A 13,722-nucleotide genomic window follows, 5' to 3' on the forward strand; every position below is an offset into this window, starting at 1 on the left:
GTAAACTTTAAATCTCTGACAATTTCCAATTGAAACATCCCAATCATCATATTTCATTAATATAACACTATACTTCCCTGAAAGAAGGAAATATAATGTGTGATTGCCTTGCTAAAAATGAGGGATGCTTGATTCCTATTATATTATTAAGAAATAGCTCTGTTCATTCAGTGAAAATACAGTCAAATCACACAAAAGGAAACCATGTCATCTTGTGTAGACACACAATGCCTCAAATAATTTACAATTCTTCCAGTGGTTGTTTGAATCTCTAGACAGGTGTGGAAGCATCCAGAGAGCCCCTCTTCACCAAATTGTTTTCATATTTTTGACTTTTTATAACGCCTTGAGAAACCAGTTATCATCAGTTTATTTGAATTGCTGAAGTTTGTGTGGTATTAGCACATTCACAGCGCTGTTAGGAAGTGAGTCCCATGGCTGCGATTGAGGAAGAGGAAACGGGCAGGGAAATAGTTGAGAGTCAAGTTGAAGTCTGATTTGGAGGAAAGCTTTCAGGAGAAGCATTTACATGCATGTGCGCCCTTATCCTCAAGGATCACAATTTTGGAACATGCTGCCGAAGGGACATGTCAGCATGCAAAATGGAAGCTTAAGAAGGCACCTTGACTCCTCCAGAAGGCTATTCCATTCATGGGATCATCATTAATCTTGCTGCTCACCAGTCTTCCCAACACACCGATAACATTGAACCTGATTGTTTACTGTTCAGCAAAAGAACGGTGAACCTTTGGAATTCTCCACCACAGAAATTGATTGAGGAAAAAACATTAAATGATTTCAATAAGGAGATAGATTCCTTCAATCCTTAAAAAAATGCTACAGATATGTGGGAGAAAGTGAAACAGGCGACAATATTGGTTGAAAGCCATGAAAACATTGAATGGGGCATGGTTTGTAGGTTTGTAAGTTTGCACGTAATGCCAAAATTGGTGGTATAATTGGCAGTGAAAGTTATCCTGATCAGCTGGCCAATGGGTTGAGGAGTGGCAGATGGAGTTTAATTTAAATGAACACGACGTGTTGCTTTTTGAGAAGATAAATCAGGTCACAACTTACAGAGTTATTGGTAAGGCACTGGATAGTGATGTTGAACACTGAGGACCCTGAGGGTTCAGACTCATAGATTCTTGAAAGCATTGTCTCAAAATACCTGGTGTGTTGAAGGTGTTTGGCACATGTAACTTCATTGGTCAGAGCACTGGGTGCAGGAGTTAGGGCTTCATGATGTAACTGTCCAAAACATTGGAATGAACTGCCAGAGGAAGTGGTAAATGCATAGATAGGTCCAACATTTAGAAGACATTTGAACAGCTACAGGAACAGGATAGGTCTGGATGGATATGGGCCAAAGGCAGGCAAGTGGAATTAGTTTAATTTGGGAACTCTGGTCAGCATGGATGAGCTGGACCAAAGGAACTGTTTCTGTGCTGTACGACTTTATCACTCACTGAATTTATGTTGGAGTAGGCTCAAAGTTGGTAGGTGATGAGCAACTGAGGGGCTAGATTGGGCATGTGGGAGAGTTTCCGCTGGTAGGCTGTGAGGTGTTGGCTGGCTGCTGGGTAAGCTTGCATGCACTCTGTCTGGCAAGGTGGCATCAAGGTAAATGGTAATGGGCACAGGATAATTTGTTCGAATTGTGCTTGGTAGGTGAGGGGTGTTTGAGCTGAAATACAGGAGGTCTGTCTTTGCCAGGCAGGTTTATGGAGAGGTGGGCAGGATGCCAGGCTGGTTAGTGTAGAGGTGGGCAGAGTGCCAGGATGTTTCGGGGTGGAAGGTCACTGTAATGAAGTGACAGGTGGACGTGTTGTCAACATGCAAAGCTCGGAGTCTGGCAAAATGGTCGGTTGTAAAGCACAGATGCGAAAGGAGCTAGGATGCAATGTGCACAGGTTGACTTGGGTAAGATGAGAGGTCAGTGATCAAGGGCTGAGGTCATGTCCTGGGTAGTGGGCTTTTGTCAGAGGTTGTGAAAATGATGGTGCCAGGTCTAGTCAGGGCCAGATTCACCATGGGCCAGGTGCAGGGCAGCAGGAGTGTAAATGACTGAAAGGAATTGAGATCATATGTCCACCTGGAATCTAGAATATAGAACATTACAGTGCAGTAAAGACCCTTCATCCCTCAATGTTGCGCTGACCTATGGAACCAATCTGAATTCTATCTATCCTACACTATTCCATTTTCATCCATATGTTTATCCAATGACCTTTTAAATGCCCTTAAGGTTGGCGAGTGTACTATTGTTGCAGGATGTGTGTTCCATCGCCCTACTACTCTCTGAGTAAAGAAACAACCACTGACATCTATCATCTATGTCCTCTCCTGCTAGCCATCACTATTCAAGGAAAAAGACTTTCACGGTCCACCCTCTGTTTATCTTTTAAGTCTCAATTAAGTCACCTCTCAACCTTCTTCTCTCAAACAAAAACAGCCTCCAGACCCTCATCCTTTCCTCATTAAACCTTCCCTCCATACCAAAAAACATCCTGGTAAACCTCCTCTGCACTCTTCCAAAGCTTCCACATTCTTTCTATAATGTGGACCAGAACAGTACACAATACTCCCAAGTGCGGCCACAACAGAGTTTTGTACAGCTGCAGCCTAACCTCGTGGTTCTGAAACTCGTCCCTCTATCGATGAAAGCCAACACAAAGTATGCCTTCTTAACAACTCTATCAAACTGGCTGGCAACTTTTAGGGAACTATGTACATGGACAACGAGATCTCTCTGCTCAGCTACACTACCAATATGGATTGCCTTGGATTTGTTTCGTGTGATTGGGGTTGTGTGTTCCGGACATGATTGGGTGTATAGCAGAGTAGGGTTTGTCAATGTGAGTGGAAATTTAGGTCTAGACAGAGTAAGTGCAGTGGTTAGTCTGAAAGATGAGGTTTGGTGGTGAATTGTGTGTCAGTTTGATAGTTACTAAAGTTAAAGATTACTCGTTCATTTCTCAAATCATATTTACATAAATACTCAGCTGTAACACTCCAAAGTCTCTGAACCTTACTGGTTCTCCATTTTTTAGAGGCCTCCAGAATTCAGATAATTGTAAATTAGATGTTTCAACTAACAGACAATTGGCATGAGTTCAGCCGTGACAGCCCTCCTCCCCGTCCCAGTGCTCAGCTCCTGCCTGTGCTGCTGCTGCAGTGACCTTCCTCCCAGAGAGAACATTCTGCCTTGCATTGATAAGTGAGGAAGGCTCACTGGACCTGATTTCCAAGTATGGGGACAGCAAACACGAGGGGACACAACTTTAAAGTGAGGGGAGATAGGTATAAGACAGATGTCAGAGGTAGTTTCTTTCAGAGTAGTAAGGGTATGGAATGCTTTGCCTGCAAAGTTAGTATCGCCAAGTTTAAGTACATTTAAGTCATCATTGGACAGGCTTGGATGCTGCCTGAACTGCTGTGCCCTTTCAGCACCACTAATCCAGAATCTGGTCTCCAGCATCTGTAGTCATTGTTTTCACCTAGGCATATAGACGTACATGGAATAGTGTAGGTGGGATGGGCTTCAGATTAGTATGACAGGGCAGCGCAACATCGAGGGCCGAAGGGCCTGTATTGCGCTGTAATGTTCTATGTTCTATGATTCACTCTGACTTCTCTCCGGGGGTACTGCCAGCTGGTGGGTTTTTCCAGCAGCACGGTACCTAGTGGGGAAGCACGCTGGTTCCATGGTTAGCGCTGCTGCCTCACAGTGCTAGGGACTCGGGTTCCACTCGGGTGACTGTCTGTGTGGAGTTGGCACTTTCTCCCGATATCTGTGTGCGTTTCCTCCCACAGTCCAAAGATGTGCAAGCTTGGGGAATTGCAAATGTTGTGTTTAGTGATTGGGAGGTTAGGTGCATTAGTCAGGGTTAACTGTAGCATAATATGTTAGTGGAATGGGTCTGGATGGGTTACTTTTCAGAGGGTGGGTGTGGACCTATTGGGCCAAATGGCCTGTTTGAACACACTGCAGAATTTCGATGAATCTGCATTTCCTTGGTTTGTATTTTGTGAAACTTCTCTGCTCTTCACAGCAATCCAGTGAAAGTGTCAGTTGCTGAGATCTTCAAATAGTTACTGGGGTGGGATCAGGATGTTCTTCTTCCTAAATTATATGGCAATGGTCAAGGTCGAGGGCATGTTTCTAAAGAGGGAACTAATGATCATGATCAGCAACTGTTAGGAGACAACAATAAACTCCAGTTATGCTGTAGCGCTAGAATACTGGCAAACGTTTACAGCTGAGGATACATTTGAGTAACTGATAAGGTAAAATGAACAGAAACTAACATTCTCAATTGGTCATTCTATGTAGAGACACCATCTCCCCCCACGCTTTATGTCCTGGTCTCCTCCTGTCAGGAGCACGACACCGGTTCTGCGATCTTTGGTTGTTTGGCGATGGACTATTCCCCTGACGTCACCAAGGTAACCTGGAAGAAAGGAGTGGAGCTAATCACGACTGGATTGAAGACTTACCCATGAGTGAGAAACAAGAAGGGAACCTACACCCTGAGCAGCCAGTTAACCCTGCCAGGGTCAACGGCAGGTTGCTCCAGCAAAATCTACTGTGAGGTTCAACACAGCGGGTCACACAAGAGCAAAGAAATGCCATGTCCAGGTACGTGTTGTGGGAACTGAGATAAACAGAGCATCTGGGATTAATATGAAGAAGGCATTATTTATAACCGTTTTCACAGAATCACCTTATACAGCACAGGAAAAAGGCCCATTGATGAACCCAGTTCACGCCTATCAATAACAGCCACCGAACTATTCCAGTCTCATGTGCCAGCACATGATCCATTGCCTTGTGTGACTTGCCCTTGAAAGGATGCATCTCAATAATTCATACTTATTATGAGGGGCTCCGTCTCGACATGACTTTTAGATGCTGAGCTCCAGGCTAACACCACCCACTGTTTGATTTTGTTTTCCCCTGAGATCCACTTGGAAGCTCCTGGCCTTACCTTCACCCTGTGCCCCTGAGGCATTGATCTCTCCATCAAGGGGAAACGTTTCATCCAGTTTACCCTGTCTATGCCTAAAGTAATTCTAGACATCATGATAATCTACTACCTAATTCTCCTCTGCTCCAAGGAAAACCCCTGTCTATCTAATCCAGTTTCATAACTAAAACCCTCCAACCCAAGCAAGATATTGGAAAATCTCATCAATACTGCCTTCAGTGTAATCACATTCCTTCGATAACATGCACACAACGCTTCAGTATGGCCTAACCGGTGTTGTATTTAGTTCCAGTATCATCTCCCTACTCTTCATTGTCAATGTTTCGGCTCATAAAAGAAAATATCCTCTCACCTTCTTAACCTCTTTATTCAGACGACACAGTACTATAGGGGATCGGTGGGTACATGCACCGAAGATGCTCAGTCCTTTCCAGGGTTCCACCATTCAAAACGTCATACCTCACAGATTCTTCTGCCGAATTACACCACCTTTCATTTATCTAGATTAATTTCCATTTGCAACTTCTCTTCACATTCAACCAACCCTTTTATATCCTCCTGCAATCTAAAGCCATTATGCTCGTGACTTACCAACATGACAGTTTTCACTTCATCTGTGAATTCACTGGCTAATCCTCCTAAATTTGAGTCTTAATCATTGGTATGTAAGAGAAATAGCAAGGAAATCAACACCAATCCCTACTGAACACCAGGAGACATAGAGTTCCAGTCACACAAACACCCAATGACTATTATCCCCTGCTCCCACCACTCACCCAGTACTCGATCCAATTTGTCAAATTAACTCAGATCCCATTGACTGTGATTATAGCTATCATCTGGACATCGAGTTATCTCTCTGAAAACTACTATCAAATTGTTACACATGACTTCCTCTCAATAAAGCCGTGCTGAAAAGTGTTGATATATTTTCCAAATGAAGACTAATTTCACTTCTCAATAGTTTCCCCACCACTGAGACGAGCTTGACAGATCTGTGTTTTCATTATTTATCCCTTCCTTCGTCCTGCATGACAGTGCAACGTTGGCTGATCTACACTCACTTGGCACAACTGCTGTGGCCAGACAGGAATTCTAAATTATTGTCAGCGACCCAACTATTTCATCCTTTGCATCGCTCAGCCGCTTGGTATACTTTTCATCTGCCCTGGAAATATAACCACTTTTCATTCAGCAAGACAACACAGAACATTATGTCATGTGTCCTAATTTCTGAAAGTACGTCACAACACCCCTCCATGTTTTCTGTCCCCACATTGTCCCTCTTACTAGTGAACACTGACACAACACATTCGTTTTGACCACAACCTAATCCTCCGGCTCCACTCCAATAATAACACTTAATGGGCATTACTGTTTCCCGAATAATTGTTTTAATTATGATTGAGCCTGTAACTTTTAAAAACTATTTTCCTTTATTTTGGCTGCTATTATTTTCTCATGGTTCCTTTTGCTCTTCTAATTCCTTTGTCTTTCAAACTCCCCCTTGCACGTTCTGTACTCCATACTAATTTCTATCGTTTTGAGATTTCAGTATAGACTGGAAGCCCCCCTTATTTCCCTTTATCTCACCCTCCATGCCCTTTGGTGTCCAGAGCCCGCTGCATTCCTGATCTCACGCAGTGGCTTCGTGGGAAATGTCCTCCCTGTGATTTTCCTTTCTCTTTCTTAAATGTGTCACACTGCTCTGACTCAGATTTACCAATAACTGTCAGCTTCCAGTCCACTCTGGTCAAGTCATTACCTGATTTTACTAAAATTGTCCTTCCTGTTTTCAGAACTTTGGGCCAATTTCTATTCCTTTGCAGTACAATCTGAAATCCAACTGATTTACGATCACTGTCTGCAAGGTGCTCCACCATTGATGTTTTACCCACTGGGTCGACTTCATTCCCTAAAGTTAAGCTCAGGTTCACCCCTCTCTTACAAGATCTGGATTAAAATTCTCTGTATTAAACACATACTTTGTTAAAATATTCTCCTGGGGCAGTTTCAGAATTGTGCTCCCTCTAAATTTTTGACAAAATGAATATCCAAGCCTATGCTGAGGAAGTTAAAAACCTCTTTTCTCATTCCCCTGTTTAATTTACATTTCTCTGAAATTTGCCCATGTATGTGCACTTGGTCTTTTGGACCTATAGTAAGGTCTATCGTGCTCTCCCAGTAGTTATTTTTGCTGTATTTTGGTTTTGAAGTACTGTCCATTTGACTTTGTTTGAGGAGGTACCCATGATTTCATTTCTCTTTACAGCCTAAAATACTCTTGTCAGAATTGCGACAGAAGCAACATTCTGTACTGCACACCCCGCCACCTCCCACCTCCCCCCTCCCCCCACCCCATCCTTTTCCATCTTTCTCTGTCTCGCCTGAAGTCACTAAATCCTGGAGTATTGAATAGCCACTCCTGCCCGCCTCTCAATATGTCTCTATGATAGCAACCGCATCATTTCCTCATTTATGCCGATAATTCATCTGCCTTGTTCATCAGACTCTGTCATTAAAACGAATACCATTCAACGTTGCTATCTCCCTTCTGATGTTACCGGCATATAGTTTCTATGCCTCCTTGACTCACTTGTTGTGTCCTACAATTTTAGCATTTCACATTGTCCTGCTGATCTTTCTGTGTGGATCCCAGCTTCTCCAGCACTCTGCACAATTATGATTCTTGTATCCATTAACCACAAGAAACCTTGATATATGAGAACTGATTGTATTTGTTATGAAATTCGTCATATAACTTATGCAATGTGTTTCCTAAAGATCCTCTCCCACCAACTCTTCTCCTAACTGTGAGCTTCAGTGAAGAAATTGCAAGCAGCAAGTTTGCAACCATGTCTGTTCAATCATCGATTTCCATCCGAAGTCAATCTCCGTGAGTTGGTTGAAAAATGGCCGACCCTTGGATTCTGGCTTCTTCACGTCTCCCGTGAGGCAAACGGGAACCTCTCGGTGACGAGTCGGCTGATGGTCCCTTATGGTGAATGGTTCAACAACGCAGTCTATACCTGCCAAGTCACACATGGAGGGAACATTCAAAGTAAAAACATCACCACACTCCAGGGTAAGAGACACATACTGAGAGAGCTACAAATCACTCTAAACTCTGATGTGAATCAAACACGCTAATTTATCAGGCATAGTAAACAGCACGGTACAGCTTCTCGTTTCCCAACATGCCACGTATCGCATTTCAGTTTGAGTGTGACGTTAGCGTTGCTCATGACTCAACATTTTGGCAAGTCAGAAAAGCATGTTTCCTCTCTGTTGAAGATAGATATATAGACAGTGAGCTTTGTTAAATAGTTTGTTGCCTGATCATGCTGGGAGAGGCATTCAGAGTGCTGAATCCTTGCCTGGTAGTCGCTTCAAGGATAGGTTTTGGGTGGAGGGGGGATATTGGAGAGATATGTGATTGAAACATAGAAAATACTGAGAGACTGAGGTCGAGTGAACGTGGAATAGATGTTTTGACTGGTAGGCGAGACGAGGACCCAAGGGTACATTCTCTCAGGGTCAAAGGGGCACCGTTTAGAACTGAGATGTGGGGAGTAATTTCTTCAGCCAGAGGGTAATGAGTCTGTGGAACTTTTTGCTGCAGAGGGCTGTGGATGCCATGCCATTGTGTGTATTCAAGCCAGAGATAAATCGGCTCTTGTTTAGTATGGGGAGAAGACAGTAGACTGGCTTTAGCCCGAAACATCGATTTTCCTGCTCGTCGGATGCTGCCTGACCTGCTGTGCTTTTCCAGCATAATTCTGATCTAAACTCTGGATTGGCCGAACAGCCTTATTCTGATCCTCTATCTTATGATGTTGTGGTCTCAAAATGATGTGGTTAAAATATGCAGTGACCCTTGAAACGAAATCAAAATGCGTTCAATGATTCATTCCCTGCTCAGGAATGACCTGTTGGCCTTGGACATTGTACGACATCGATTTTTATCTGTTACTGAGCTCTAACTTCATTGATGGGATCAGACCACAGACCAAGTGGGTATCACATTTGATGAACTGGGATAGTCGTGATCTCACTGAGGTTCTTTCAGATTCTCTCTGAAATTAGTGGATGAGGCAGGAGAATAAATTCTGATAAGAATGCTACAATAGAGATGAATGAAGTAGGAACTCGAGACAGGCTGATTTAGCATGTTTTGGGGTGGCGATGTTTACACAGTGAGTAGTGGATGTCTATAAAATTAGTGCACATTACCATCGCATTTGTAGATTAATTTAAGACACTTTTGTTTGTTTGTTTTTTCTCCCCACTCTGTGAAGAAATTTAAAAATGTAGCTTGGTAAATAAAGTGAAAGTACAGACCAGCCATAAACTAACTGAAGGGAGGGAAAGACTTAAGGAGATGGGTGTCCTTCTCGAGGTCCAATGCTGCACTCAATGTCTTGTTTTCAGATCTACTCCAAGCAGAGCTCACGAGGAAGAATGACATTAATTCGAGAATGACATCGCACCAATAACGCAAAGTATTTTTGATCACGTTAAAAATAATGATCAGAATTTCCATGGCTGTTCACCGCTCCTGTAACATTTTAGAACTCTGCAAAGAGAATAATTATTATTTATTATAATTTGTCTAAAGTTTGGGATGTTATTTGGCAGTCAGCGTGACCAGCAGCACTTGCACCTCAGGGTTATGAACATGGAAATGAACTCATTTTATTCAGATTACTCTTGTCACAAGTATCAATACATGGTCTTAAGTGAGAGACAAACTCTGAAAGAAAGGTCATTCCATGGGTATCTTCGATGATTTTACTTTTTTCACAGGTTTCACTTGTTACAAAACCAGTATTCTTTCGGAATAATTAGACAGGGTATGTCATAGGTAATCACAAATGCTTTCAAAAATCAAAATACATCAATAATAGTAAGCATGGTTTCAGCAATGGTTGGAATTGCCATTGTGAAGGTGGTGTCTTCACCCTGTGAAGAAGTAATCTGAAGATTGGCTGTTTGTTTCATAAAGGGGCATTTTTAATTGACTTTGATTTTTGTTTCATAGAAGATAGCGAGTGCCACCCTAACACCGTTAAACTCCTCCCACCGCCAGTAGAACAAGTCTAACTGGAGGCGACGGTGACGTTAACCTGCGTTGTGTCCAATCTTCCTTCTGGAGTCAGCGTGACCTGGAAACAAGAAAAGAAGCCTCTGAAATCAGAGATTGCTGACCAGCCTGGACAGAATCCTGACAGCGTGAACAGCAAATTAGACATTTCTACTGAAGCCTGGCTGAGTGGCGTTACTTTTGAATGTGTGGTGTACCATCAGAATCTACCGACTCCGCTGAGAGACTCCATCCACAAGGGGAAAGGTGAGCCGTGAGAGTAAAACACAAAGGATCCCATGTGTAATCCAGATGCAGTTACATCAATGGCAGGCTTTTTTGGTAATGAATAAACACCGTTGGGAGTATTAATGATGAATCTGAAGGCAGGATAGCTAAGTAGCTGATTAAGAAAAAGATGGACCAAAGGATATTGTATTCTGATTTCGTCAGATAAAGTGGGAAGAAGCCAGGGTTGTGACGTCACCGTCAGCAATGACAGTTGGACAGAATGCCCTTGTTGTGGGCTGGAAATATGGAGGCAACTTTCACATTAAACTTTACTTTTTTTACTGAACAGAATGTGTACCATACTGCTCCTTTAGAAAACGAAAGTGAATAAATCCGAAATTATAAATGGTGTATTTTAATATTTAGTGAAATTAGATTAGTTTAGATTACCAACAGTGTGGAAGCAGGCCCTTTTGCCCAACAAGTCCACACCGCCCCGCCGAAGCGCAACCTACCCATCCCCCTACATCTACCCCTAACCTAACACTACGGGCAATTTAGTATAGCCAATTCACCTGACCTGCGCATCTTTCGACAGTGGGAGGAAACCCACGCAGACACGGGGAGAATGTGCAAACTCCACACAGTCAGTCGCCTGAGGCGGGAATTGAACTTGGGTCTCTCGCGCTGTGAGGCAGCAGTGCTAACCACTGTGCCACCGTGCCACCAATTGCGATATTGGTTCAGGATTTTTTTGGTTGATTTATATTTGTCTCAAATATTCTGCAGTGATTAATCCGCTGGAGCCATCAGTGTTGGTTCTCCTGCCATCAACAGAAGATATCTCCGCTCAGATGTTTCTCTCCCTCACCTGTTTAGTGAGAGGTTTCTCCCCCCGAGTGATCTTCATCAAGTGGACAAACAATGACAAGCCGGTGAATCCCAGTAACTACAAGAACACCGAGGTGATGGCGGAGAGTGACAACATCTCCTTCTTCATCTACAGCCTGTTATCCATTACAGCAGAGGAGTGGGCCAGCGGTGCTTCTTACTCCTGTGTGGTGGGACATGAAGCGATTCTATTGAAGATCATGAACAGAATTGTCGATAAATCCAGCAGTAAACCGAGTTTCGTAAACATTTCACTTGCACTGATGGACACTGTTAATTCATGTCAATAAAAATCTCAAAGTTGCATTTAATAATTCAGCAGAAGTAATAAAGTGTTTTTTTCTTCCAGTTATGAGTTAACTACTGAATTGTTTCCCACTCTGACTTCCATCTGTGTAGTTAAAGTGGATTATTAACAGGTCTAGGACGATTGTCTTGTGCAGTTAATGTTCTCTGCTCAGATACATCCTGGGTCAGAGACAGAGTAAAGCTCACTCATTACAGGATTCCGCCAAGTACCTTATCCATCCTAAATCCCTCTGTGACAAAATCTGACAATGTCCATTTTATGTTAAGGTAGAGCACGAGTTTTGAACTTGGTGTTTTTGATTCCCCCGATTGGACATTCTTACAAAATTCATGTCAGTTTTAAACTACGACATTGCACCAATTGGAAATGTAAATTTAAGATACTTTAAAATTAAATTTGATTGGAACATACCAATCGTAAAGAGTACAGAACAGTTTGAATGTAACCTTTGTTTCTGGGGAACTTCCAGTGATCTTGCACCAGCGCATGAGTTGACAGAAGGTATCTTCACTTTCACACGAAAGAGAATCGACAGGTAAGTTGTCGTGGAGCAGAGGGGAGAGGAACGTTGAATGGTCTGTCCTCTTGCTCCCTGTGCAGAGTTTTCATGGTAGATGTCCTCTGTAATGTAACCCAGTTACGAACAGGAACAGTCAGCTTCTTGCTTACTGTCCAAAGATTTAGCATTTCCATGCAAAATAATACCGTTGAAGCATGTTGGACACGCTTGGCTCTGTTAACAAATGATTAACATTGATTCCCATGATGCAAAACTGGTGTTTGCATCATCCCAGTTTGAATTCCATAGTTTTGTCTCAGTTTTCTGGAGCACGTGGCATCAATTCTGGTATTTGAATACCTGATATCATTTCGTTTCAAATACAGAACACAAGTACACATTTTCTAATAAACCTATTCAGAAATGTTATCTCTGTGGCAGTGGGGATTTGAACTCACGCCTTTTCTCTCAGAGACAGAAATTCTATCACTGCAACAGAAGAGTTGCTCATAAAATGCTTATCTCTCCACAACGATGGGAAACTGTTCCTACAAAACCAAGGTCAAATCGAATTGTGGGCAATCCATTAAAATTAGGACAATAAATTAGAATAATAAAAATTGCAGTCTGGTATAAGAACAGATACAGAGAGATTATCGCAAATACACACGTGATGACACATATACGGGCTCTCATCTAAAGACACACTCAAATGTGCATATAGATAAGATGTCACACACGCATACTCGCACAGAGCCACACATGCAAGTGGTACTTGAACACTCACCTAAGCTCATACAAAAACTCACATACACCGAAAGAAAATCATTTGCACAAATGAACAAGGGTACATAACCATGAGAAACATAGACACACGCTCACACACAAATGGACATGAATACATATATATTCATGCAGCATAATGCATACAGACATACACGCATGAACACACAGATACAAATTTCAAAAAAAATGTCCTCGCACATGTCAACTCACACAGGCACTTAAATGCACAGAGATAAACATTAATACCATTATTTTCCCATTTCCAGAGTCACAAACATACGATGACAGGGCAGCTTAATTAGTTATTTTTAAACCACATTGATCAGCATGTATACAATATCACACGTACACACAAATTCAGAGTCTCACATGCAGACACACAAGTGCATAGATCAACAAATAGAGGGACGTTTATTAAATAAGGATAATGGACACAAGCATCAGCAAGCATCCACACACAATAACACAAACAAGCTTCTCAGGAGATGGTTTGGGAAAGATTACCACACAAGGAGACATCATCATATAAATATAAACATCCATCAAAATATAACATTGCACGCTCACATTTATTAAGCATAAACATGAAAATAACCTAGCTTAGGTAGGATCTGAACCAGACACATAAGCACACATTTTAGATAGCACTAATGAAAAGTGAACACTCACAAAGACATTACAAGAAAAGCATAGGCAGCAACGAAGTGATATATTAGCATGATGATGCTTACACAATGTTAAAAGACCAAAAGTTAGGTGCACAAACACATTAGCACACCAGCAGTAAAGGAACAGGAATATGTCTATTCACGCACAGACTCCAACATGGGCAAGAGTGAAGTAAGAGACTCTCATAACCATATACACAAACATTAAAGAAAAACCAAACACACCAAGCAGTAGATCAAATAAATTAAGTGACACATGTACA

The 13,722-nt window shown here is 42.2% G+C and overlaps 1 pseudogene; it reads left to right on the top strand.

Annotated features, from left to right (window-relative positions):
- LOC140488915 (Ig heavy chain C region-like) overlaps positions 1–13,722 on the top strand; it is a 41,316-nt pseudogene that overhangs the window by 25,371 nt on the left and 2,223 nt on the right.

This window comes from Chiloscyllium punctatum, chromosome 18 (genome assembly GCF_047496795.1).
Source record: "Chiloscyllium punctatum isolate Juve2018m chromosome 18, sChiPun1.3, whole genome shotgun sequence".
Lineage (NCBI taxonomy): Eukaryota > Metazoa > Chordata > Chondrichthyes > Orectolobiformes > Hemiscylliidae > Chiloscyllium > Chiloscyllium punctatum.